The sequence below is a fragment of the Perissodus microlepis genome, chromosome 13 (genome assembly GCF_051167445.1).
Source record: "Perissodus microlepis isolate ML-2025 ecotype Zambia chromosome 13, ASM5116744v1, whole genome shotgun sequence".
Classification (NCBI taxonomy): Eukaryota; Metazoa; Chordata; class Actinopteri; order Cichliformes; family Cichlidae; genus Perissodus; species Perissodus microlepis.
The window spans coordinates 20,538,643-20,550,524 of NC_140473.1; the positions used below are offsets into that span (position 1 = coordinate 20,538,643).

Sequence of the window (11,882 nt, forward strand, 5' to 3'; positions counted from 1 at the left end):
TGTTAACTTATTATATCACCTCAGATCCTGATAGCCAAAGTACAAATAATAAACAGAGAGACAGCAAAGAGGTCACAGGGGTATCCATCTCCCCTGGAGATTAAGGATTAAGCAGGATGCGACTGATGTAACGACAGGAGCTTTAGGAAAAAGATGACTGCAAACTCTTAACTGCCCCTTCGTGGCTCAGTTGAAAATGAGATTTAATGAGATTATTTTAAAGCACTTTAGTGAGACTAATCTGGATAAAAAAGATCCGTTAAGTACACACGAACAGCAAGAAAGAACAAAAAGGTGGCTCCGCCTGGAAGAAAACTTCAGGAGTGCTCGGGGTCATCGACAATATGTCGCCGTTTTAATGAAATATGTGAACTCTCGAAAGAAGAACTGCAACAACTCACCCTACAAGCAGAATGCCTTCTGTTATCGCGCTTCCAATAGTTTATTATTTTATTATTATTCAAAGCTACGTGCACAATTATATTGTAATTAATAGTATTTAATAAATTGCTGTATGGCAGAATAATTTATTTGCAGAAAAAATAAACAGTGCCAGTGTAAACAGAATTGTTTAAGTCAGTAGATCTCAGTAAGCAACTCCTACTCCTATAGTTGTCTGTATCTGCCAAAGTAACACTTGCTACAATAAAGTCTGCTGCATTTCTTCCAAAATATAAATATGAATTAAACGATCATACAAGTCCTGAATCTTTTGCATTAATCACAACAAACAAACACACATTCACAGTGTTGTGATCGCAATCAGCAGCAGGACAGCATCTCCTCCGCTCCACTGGTAGTGTGTAAACCGAAAACAGAAGGGGGGAACCAGTGAAACCAACTTCAAATGAAGGAAGATGTAAACCAACATTTTTTGGACGGACTTTTAAACGTGCTGTTTGATAGCTTGCTAACTAATCCAAAGGTAACGTTGCCTGCCCTTCGTGTTTTCGACCAGCTTCAGTCACGCAGCTGAGACGGAGGCAGCATGATACGTGTGAAGATATGTGCGATTTGTTTTGAATGTCAGAAAAGTTCATCTATATGAGAGCAAATATTTGACAGTAATACAGAATGCCTGAGATGCAATGTTGTGCCAAAAAGGCAATGGCAAATCTGCATGTGCCTCCTAATCTATATGAACACAACATCAGCTGTGCTCCTTCATCCTGCTCAGCGTAAACAGGTTTGTTTGAAGCAGCAAAATTCCCAAACTAAAACCAAAGATGGCGCCTTCCTTTGTGCTTTTGCCAGCCCCGCTACACCGCGACAACACAAGCCCATAGTGTCCTTTGTCTTCTCTGTTGCCTCTTTTATTTGAAGAGATTTAAACTGAACTCATGCCAGGAATCCAGATGTATAAATCAACCATGATTCAACCATTGAATTTTCATGTTTACACTATATTTTTAGCTGACAGAATATTGATAAATAATCAACTCCTGCAAGTCCACTGTGTTGCCTCTGTATGCAATAAATATGTTCGCCCTAGGTTATGATTACATTTCATAGAAACACAGAGGGTACCAAGCCAATAAACAGTTTCCTTTTTTAATACCAACATTACCCTGCCAAAAAACTTGTATGGAGACTCGCTCTGCAGTTCCATCAATCCTCTGTTGTTCCTGGCCTGCTCATCATCCTAAAGACACCACTAAATTTAATGTACTATGGCTGTCTGGTGCTCCCTCACATCACTTCATTTCTGTAAGACCTCTAGAATCAGTGGAACTTTTTCTACACTGACTTGAAATTAGATCCAAGGCTACACAAATAATGTTCCAACTCTTCTGTGGCAAAAATGTGTGATAAGGTTTGCTATTGCCAAGGGTGTCCACAGCTGATAAAGGCACAAAAAAACAGACGACTGCTCCTAAAGCCTTGTCCAGTGATTCATGTCATTGCACTTCTCCAACAAAGCTTTCATGTCATGCCAAGTTACACACATTCCTGCAATGGCCTTGAGATTATTATCACTTTGCTAAGTGGAAGTAATCCCCAGGTAGATGTTAAAGAGTTATACTGCACCATCCACAAAAGGTAGAGGAGTGAAAATACCAGCAAGGGCAAGTAGGCTTTCCCTGATCCACACTAAATCAGTACTGTTGCTCTCTATTACCTTCTGAAGAAAAAAAACACAAAGGTAAAGCTTACATTTTTATTTTTTCACTAAACTTTAGTGGCTGTGCATTAAAGAAAAATCTGTTGGGGCTACTGAAATTGATGCAATGCAATGTCTTATGATACTAAAAGAAAATGTATTGCTTTTCCTTTTTTAAAAAAAATCAGGGTCACCCTGGAGTAACCCTTGAAGCTCTTTTCTGACAAGGTTTGCATCAGAAGTTTTTTCTTTTACCATTCTAATAGTCAAACCATGTCTTTAAAGATATATACTGAGGTATCAAAACTTGTCATTAATGGGGGGAAAGTTTAGAAAAAACATCTCCAATATAAATGACTCACCGAAAAGTTAAACCAATACTTCCTACCCTATTGCACTTTTAGTCTGTTTTGCTTTTGTCCTTTCCAGCTCATAGCCAGCAGGATGGGGTTGAACGCCCACAGACTATGTTGGTGTTTGATCATTTAAACTCACCACAAGTCTTTTCTTCCAAAGGTCGTTATCTTGCTGCTGGATGAATCCCTGTCTTTCTACTTTTGAAACATGCTTTTTTTTTTTTTTACCATTCTGAAAGCAATATATAGTACTAATTTCAGTGCCGTATTATCCTAATATTGCGGACAAAGGGTGCAGTAGCACAGTTTGTTCCAACACTGACTCTGTAATCAACTAAAGTGGAAGCACTTGTAGGAATCATTTGCATTAACTTTTAGGCTCATTTGACTTCCCTTGCTTCAGGAAAGGATGTGCGCTACTTTCCATTAAGAAGAACGCGAAATCCCCATAAAACATTGCACATCTGTGTCCCTCTTCTCTAATTCCAGCTTCAGCTTTCAACTTGTCCAATAAGAATAACTCACCACGGAGTACAAAATAATAAAGTATCGAACCAAACACTTCTTAAGCAGCTCGCTGACAGTAAAACAAATTGGCGAAAGTCTAAGGAAACAAATACAAATACACTTTTGTTGCTTTGGAGTCAAATGCTAAAATGCCTGGAGGCTGAGGGCCTTGTTGGCTTCAATTAATTCCCCTCTACAGAGTTTAGCCCAAGGGCATGCTCTACATCTTGCCCTAGCCTCGAACAAGTTCTGCAACTGACTGTTTCCTACTTAAATGCCAATCAACCAGACGAAAAAGGTAGATTCAAAGACAGGCACTGGATCAAGCACCTTTCAAAAACGGCATAAATTGCCACTCTTAGACCTGCTTCAGGGGAAACATAAAGAAGTGTCATGAAGAGTGTTTCATTTGACTTTACTTTGAGCACGACATTTTTAACTTTAACATTTGGTGCAAACTCCAAGGAATGATAATACTGAGACGGGTGTAAAGCTACACCAGAGGCAACAGATAATCATCAGCTGAAGTGCAGTTAAAAATAAGCAAATTAATGAGTAACAAAAACTGGTGTGTAACACTATGTAATAACCGTAACACAACATTTGATCCATAAAGCATGACTGCAGCATCTGCTCAAATTCTTGATGGATGGGGAAGAACAGATGATTTCATGACAAGCTTCATAAACAGAACAGAAGTTCAACATTCAGTTTGAGGAAAACTATTAACACATTCTTCTTCTTCTTTTTCTAGAAAATTGTTTAATAGCCCATAGTATCATATCTATGCAATCAAAACTATACAAAAATCAACCAGAGTTAGAAAGTCTATTCAAATTGACACTACTCTTAAAAATCACAACATCAAGATGAACACAGGTGCAGGATTTTAAGAAATGCTGTTGATCACCGTGTGACCTTTTTAAAACTTTTTTTGCCACTGTCTGTTTTTATGCCACATGCTGCTCCTTGAGTAGTTTTTTATGAGTTCAACTTTGGTAGAAGATCATCCGCCCTGTTTTAATTGCACAACAGGTGTTAAATGAAAGAGAAAAACCAAGGTACATCATAGATGTAAAGCAGCTTAAGACACATTCTGATGGATGAATGAAGATGAAACACATCTGAGTTACAACCCCAATTCCAAAAAAGTTCTGACACTGTGTAAAATGTAAATCAAAACATAATGCAATGATATGCAAATCCAACAAACCCATATATTTTGCACAATAGAACATGGAAAACATATCAGATGTTTTAAATGTTCCATTTTCAGAAAGAAAAATGGTCATTTTGAACTTAAAGAAAAAAAAGTTTTGACAGGGCCACATTTACCACTGTGTAGCATCCCTTCTTCATTTAACATCCATCTGTAAACATCTGGGAACTGAAGAGACCAGTTGGTGATGTTTGGAAATTGTCTGATAAGGGCTCAACAGCCTTGTGTCTTTCTTGTATTATGTTTTGTTTTATGATGTGCCAAATGTTTTCAGCTGGTGAAAGATATGAAATGAAGGCAGACCAATTCAGCACCTCATCTACTACAAAGCCACATGGTGTAGTAGATGCAGTATATAGTTTAGCATTGTCTTGCTGAAATATGCAAGGTCTTCCCTGAAAAAGACATTGTTTGGATGGGAATAAATGTTGCTTTAAAATTTGCATTGCATATATCTTTCACTATTAATACTGCCTTTCCAATTTTACATTGAGAAACATTTTTTCGGAAACTGTGCATTTTTTTGCAGACTGTTGAATTCTGTTTACTTTTGAGAAACTCTGCTTCTCTGTGGTGCTCTTTTTATATCCCATCATGTTGCTGACCTGTTGCCAATTAACCAAATTTGTTACAAATTGTCTGTTTCTTTATTAGTAACCCTTTTTGGAGGGCCTTTTGTTGCACAACAAATTGGAACTGAGGTTGTACTTGCGATAGAAGATTATTCACCTTACACCAACCTCTGACATGATTTGGAGATGAACCATTGCAAAACACCAAAAAATGTGATTTTGTCAGGATACGCATTCAAGCTGAGTGCCTTGCAAACAATTTGATTCACTTAATATGAGCCTCATGAGCTGGATTACAAAAGCAAGAGAGACTGACAGAGACAAACAACTGGATAAAACACAAAAGAAAAAGTGCAGCAGGCATTTTTTCAGTTGTAATGTGCTAAAAAATTTCATGGTGAAATCCTAAAAAGAACTTACTTACTGATAAAGTCTGACAAACTCATCTTGACAGGAACCAAATCACAAAGCATCGTCTCATCTAACTTTGTGAATGATTAGACTTCAAATGCTCTCCATCTACTTTTAAATTAGGAGATCCATGTTGTGACATTAGTAAAATAGGCTTTCTCTGCCATCATCTCTGATAATGAAAAGGCATCATTACAATTTCCAGAAATACGAGTGCATGAGCATATTACGTGATATATAAGACTAGAAGAATTAATAAGGCATTTTTTGTTGTACCACATGTTTCTCTTTACTTACATCTCTCACAAAACAAATATTCACACTGAATCATATAGATTAGCCTTATTACATAAGTGTTTTAATAGCATGTGTAAATCATCCACTTATTATTATGTATAATAGCATTACTTCAACCCCGGCATGCCATTAGTAGCTTATCATTGTCGTGGGGGGGTGGTCTTAAGGTAACGATGGGGGAACGATAGAAGAAGTGGTCGTGTTGGTGCATTCAAATGCACTTGTTTCATTCCAGCCCAGCATGAGTCTCTACTGCAGTTTTACTTTTTCACAGCAGACATTTGGACTTGTCACAGTAGGAAAAGCACAGGTGAGTCAGTTCCATTATCTGTCTCAGTAAGCGATGGGACAGGTAAAGCAGTAATTCACCTGTGTTTTCTCTAGTGTGACAAGTCAAAATGTCTGCAAAAAGTCAATTTTACTCTAATTTTTTTTCATGTGTTGTGCTACAACTGTGTGCTTGTGTCTTTTGCACTGTGTTTGTGCATGTGTGTGGTGCAGCAGGGCGGAGCAGACAGATAAGTGCAGAGCAACTTGATGTTACTGTACTATAAGTGCAGTAAAAACTGCTGAGGGACGGGAAGCTAGAACTGCCCGGTCCATTAGCAGATGACCCTTTTGGCTCTACAGGACAAATATTTGTACGTTTATGAGAAAGGAAATAAAAGTGTCCAACTTCCTACGGTCTTTTGCCTCTGAGAGCACAATCAAACTCCGTTTTTATCTGTAAAGAACAACAAAATAAAAGCAATTGCAATTAAAGTAGGAAAAGCACTGGATTGTGACACAGTGAGTGGTATTCCCGCAGTCTGAAAAATTGTATAAAATACCCTGCTGACAGAAATCATTGTCACTTTGTAATCATACTCCATAACAGCAAGCTGTGTAGTACATAGTGCCACCTTAATGATGAGAAGTAGCGTTCTTCGGCATGTCAGACAATATGTTCGATAAGCCTGAACATTTAAGGTGGTAATTTTGACAATTTACACCATCATACGTAGGTTTTTTAGATCTTTTGATAAAAAATAGACAGTAAGTGCTGCATTGTCTGGAAAATGCGAGAGGGCGTGGTCTTTCAAAAATCCAGCGGTGTGGGGAACAAAAGAGAAATGATCAAAGAAAGCTACCTTTAAAACATCCAGGCACTCTTTTGTGTAATAGAAAAATGCACTGTCTCTTACGATTATTGAATACACTATCTCTGAGTTTTGTTGTGTTCCTCAAAGTTTAAGCATTTCACATTTTTTCCTTTCATTCTTCTTACTGACACGTACTCCTCATACATCAAAGCATTTCACCCAAAATCACACGTATCACGAATCTGCTCTCTAAATGAGTCTTGCATTTGTTTATTTCAGAGTTATTAGCTGTTGAGTATTATGAAACTGAAGCTAAAACAAATGTGTAAACAGAGGATAATTGCCATCTTATTAACACTTGAAAATGGAAATACCAATCCCCACATAAAATTTTATTAGTTGGCAAACCAGACTTTAATAGGATGACTAACCATTCGGTTCACATCAGCTCAAATGAGTATAAGGAGCGTATTGTTGGTTTGGTCTGCGTATACTTCAATGTTCACGAGCTACTGTGAATGCAAAACCGTTCTGCAGTGAGGAAACGAAAGACCGCTGTATGTTAGAGTTTCATTTACAAAGCAATTTTTACTGTAATCAATACCATGTGAAAGCATATTAACTCAGAATAATAAACAAGCCCTCAATGGCAACAACATTAATTGGAACAAAGGAACATGTGATGAGAGTTTGAGTCCGTGTGAATTCAAACATCCGTCATTGTCAGAATTTCTCCTTTTCTGTACCAGTCACAACTCTCCAACATTTGAACTGGGCCACTTGTTGTTTGTAGCTTTTGACTCACAGCGTACACATCGCTCTGGCACTCTATTACAGGCTGTTTTCGTGTTCCTGATCTATTTTTCTCACTCCCTATGCGTACAGTAAAGCGATCCTTTGCCTTGAATGTATCCCGCAGGACCTCCCCAGAAAATGATGGAGGATAACTAGTTATTGACTTATCTGACAGGAACTGGCAGAAAGCAGACATAAGAGAGCAGTCATATATTAGTCATGAATATGAATTCCAAGTGAGGTTTTACTTTGTGAAGAGAGTCAGAGGGTATAAAAGAGGCAGTGACATATTACAGAGGAAGTAAAAGAAAAATTCAGAGAAAAGTTGAGTGCATCATAGCACGTTTGCAAACATTTGCAAACATGTATGAAAACACTCTACTGTACCGCACAACTGCCAAGTGACTCTCAGAGCAATATTTACAGCTGACACATTCACTTGTAAACCTAAAGACAACACAAACTATCTGCACTCTAGCTCTATAAACCACTCTTCTTTTCCTGGCTAATGCCCGACCCTTGAACTATTCCTCACCTGCATTATCCCGAGTTAGGTGTGTATAGTTGTGTGCTGAACATGCACAATATCCTAAGGTAAACATACAGCAGCATTTTTGCCAGGCCTTAAGTGAGGCACTTTATTGCCACCAACTATAAAGAACTGTCAAATAAATGCTAGGTTAAAAATATGCTCTTTGCATTAGGTGCCAATATAACTGCAGCGCAGCCCTAAAATAAATGAAAAAAAAAAAAATTAAAAAAAAAATAAAAATATATATATATATATATATATATATATATATATACACATATATATTTCTGCTTTAAATGTCAAAGATGTCAAGCTGCCTATTAGGTATCTGAAGCCAGTGTCTTCCCAGCATTGAGTCTCTGAAGCAAAACAGGCGCTATGAACCTGGGACAACAACAGTAGCTGCCCAGAGAGAGCAGAGACAAAGACAAACAGGCAAAGCACTCACCTCATAAGGCTTTACCGTAATCACACCCTGCAACAGCCCATCTACCCTCAGGAGGAACAAGGGGGGATGCAGGAAGGAGTGCAAAGCTGTTTATGGATAAGATAACTGAGCATGCACTGATTGACACCCTTCTATCTGAAGCTGAAAACACCGGTCCCATCGGTTTCAGTGATTACCAGAAGCACACAGTTTTGCCCAGGGAACCTCTCAAACTGAGACATTTAAAGGCCAGCTACAAGGAATTTGTGTTATTGTTTTAATAATTGAACTGAGATGGAAAAGTTTCTGCCCATGTGCTGTCTAAAGATAGACACTGTTCTTTGCTCTGTTGTGGTCTGTGTGGCTGTGAAAGTGGATTAAACAGGCTTTAACATCAAGACGAGCTCTAATGAAACCCAATGGGGGAGTTAGCCAGCTGACTCCTGTAAAATACCCATCACTGTCTCCTATTTTCTGCTCTAAAAGTAGCCTGGTGGTGCCAGTCAAAGTACACTGCAGCCTCAGGGTTTTACTCTTGTACTGATGCCTTTGTCTGAATCATAAATTATTTATTTCATCTAGTATTCTGCATTCTTGTGTTTGTTTTTCATGCAGCCTGTCATTTTTTAATACATATGCACCACTGTCTGTGCCAGTCATTGCTTAAAACATCTGGCACACTTTAACGAAAAACTGAAATGGATAAGATGGGGATTTGTGTAGAAATCTGCCGCTTTTGTTGTATGGATTTGTACAGCCTATTTACAGTATTGTTACAGGAAGTCGCAGCCTGGGTTACTGTTGATTCTATGCTAATCAAGTGCTTGAGGTATTGCCAAACAGGCATAAAAGAAGCATTGATTTTATCATTAAACTCTCAAAAAGTAAATCCAAGCCACTCCTTCTAATGATCAAACTTAGTGGAGGGAAACAGTTTGACTTTTGCTTACCAACGATAGAAGACTATCACCTCACATCAGTCCTATAAATACTTGTAATACCTCACATCTTATTTTTTATATCAGTAGATATCAACAAGTTTGGAACCTACAGTATGAGCAGAACAACAGGTGTAGAAGATAAAAGCAAAGACATTTTCATGTTCTTTAGAGCCATCTAGACCTGTCTCCAGGATCAGTAGTACTGTCCTCCACCCACAGCCTATTTGGAAAAGTCATAATGATGATCAATACAACAGTAGCACCGTCCACAACAAAACCATCGATCAAGAGAGGAAAGCCTGAAAAAAATATTAGTCAACCAATATTGACCGGGGCGCAAACAATACATCACACAGTGAAAGCTCTATTGCTGTTCACCTTCTCTCTCATGTGTCTTTTTTCTCTTTTGTGAATGTCCTTGCTGCATTTCTCAACAAAGGAGGCAATGGAAAGTCATAATCATCGCAACACATTCCTGTTCACCCTTTAACAGACTTGTCACAGACCCAGCATTCAGCACGATACGGAACCTGACGCACTGTTCCTTAACAATGGTTTTGTTGATATATAGATATAAAAAACATGCTGGTAGTGTTGATATGTGCAACGTATTAAAACTATCGAGGTTTACAGAAACTGTAAAGGAATCACAGAGTGTATAGGAGTCTGTCATTTCTTTACAGCTACTGTGTTGTCAAACTCACACTCTGGTTTGTGTGATGAATAACTGCTGCAGTGGACTAAAAGAAAATATTTGCACTATGGCACAGATGCCATTGCCTCTGTTCTTACTCATTATCCAGTGTAAAGTCAAATGTTCCCTCACTGAGAGGGAACATTCCTTCACATTGCCATCTATGGACATCATAAATAAACAGTCATTCGAGTTAATAAATGCCTTCCAATTGCCATATAATAATGCTATTAATTTGCTTCCCGGTCCACAGCAATACAGAAACAAATTCTTTATATTAGGAAAGCAAATAATGTGAATGTGCCACAAGACGAAGAACACGCTGCGCATTAAGGACGACCTCTTTTGGTGAAAATGTGCTTCTTTTTGGAGATTTTTGTCGAACTTCTGGTAATTCAAGATTTTGCTCATGATAGGAATTTATGATTTTCAACTTTACTAAAGCATAACGATTCAGAAGCCACGTCGTCTTTTTACAGGACAGACATGTGAAGAGCGCGAAGGGTTGGGCATGGATGCTGAGCCGGCGGACGGCAGTGGCACTTGTTTTCTCAAACTTGCATCTAAACAAAAGCAGATCTCAATCGAACCCGCATTGCTATCCTGTATATAATGTTTTCGCTTTGGAAACAAGCGCATGTAATAATTTTATTCAGATTTTCCGGAACTTCAAAGTGAAGCGTTGTGGGACGAAAAACGCAGCACAATAAAGCAGCTGTAAATCGTTTGTGGGGGTGTAAAAATATACTTTTCTTGACAAAATATTTCCCAAACTTTCGCTTTTTGTCTTATGCACACCTACCTCACATCGTTTGCGGATGCGTGCACGGTCAAAAGCAGAAGTAGATGAGGAAAAGACAATCCAGGGAAACTTGTCACGCGCCCATGTTTGGCACATCAGCAGTACGGCAGTCCAATCTAATCACATCTGAAGCGCTAACGGTACTAAGCTAATGGGGCTCGGCACCTTCTACTGTCACCGAGACGTGGATTGGGCGGCGATGTCAGGAGCACCGCGGGATCTCCAAGGGCGCACGGCGAGTCACTGCGGCGGGATTGGTCAGAGGAGCCGTGACGCACCGGCAGGTGGCACACCCGTGGAATAAAAGAAGTCCATATTCATTCATAGACAATAGCTCTGGGGAACCGGAGGAAGTCATTGCACACAGCGGCAGATTAGACTGACAAATCTGTAAAAGTCATACCCGATTCCACACAGTCAGGTTTCTCCCTGCTTTAGCTACGTTTGCCCAACTGCAACTTCAAGTTTTTGAGTTCACACAAAATATTTCATATTTCGTATATTACGAGCAATGATACACATTCTTTTTGTTTTTATTTTTGTAAATAAAATATACAAATAAAAATATCTTCAGGTTGTTTATTGTAGCCTTCCATCGATCCTTACGCATAAAAACAGATAGAAAACCTTTGGATGTGTTCAATAAGAGCTGAAATGTCCACTCACTTGTTTATTATTTCACCCAATGTAAGAAAAAAAAAAAAACAAGGCAAGTGGAAACAGTGTCTGTTTTGACACTGAGCGTAATTAAGGGAGCCAAAGCAAATGTTTTAATTTTTTTTATATATAAACACAAATAAGAAGTGAGTGGTAATCCTTGGAGGAATGTGGAAGCCAATTACGCCTGGCTGCAGGGACTTGTGGAATGAAACCTCAGAGCTTCCTGCTCAGACTCACTGCAGACCCTCGGCCCACATTTCCTGTTCCCAGTGCGCGGGCAATATTTCTATGAAAATATAGAATGAGTAGAGAGATGAATAGGATATTGTGCTGAATACCTCCAACATGTTACAGTTCTCTCATCATCCTAATGCCTTGTAGGCTATATGACACTGTCTGCGTGTGCTTTCCCATCGGCACCTCGTTTGCACCCTGCAAGTGCCGAACCAATTCTTTCAGTCTGGATGCTGGAGTATATATGTGTAA

The 11,882-nt window shown here is 38.8% G+C and overlaps 1 protein-coding gene across 1 annotated transcript in view; it reads right to left on the reverse strand.

Annotated features, from left to right (window-relative positions):
• Window positions 1–11,001, reverse strand: part of chrm3a (cholinergic receptor, muscarinic 3a) — a 76,162-nt gene extending 65,161 nt beyond the window's left edge. Inside the window, exon 1 of the mRNA XM_084948981.1 lies at window positions 10,737–11,001. The gene's annotated coding sequence lies outside the window, so the exon portion shown is untranslated. The remainder of the gene's footprint in view (window positions 1–10,736) is intronic.
• Between the last annotated feature and the right edge of the window lie 881 nt (window positions 11,002–11,882).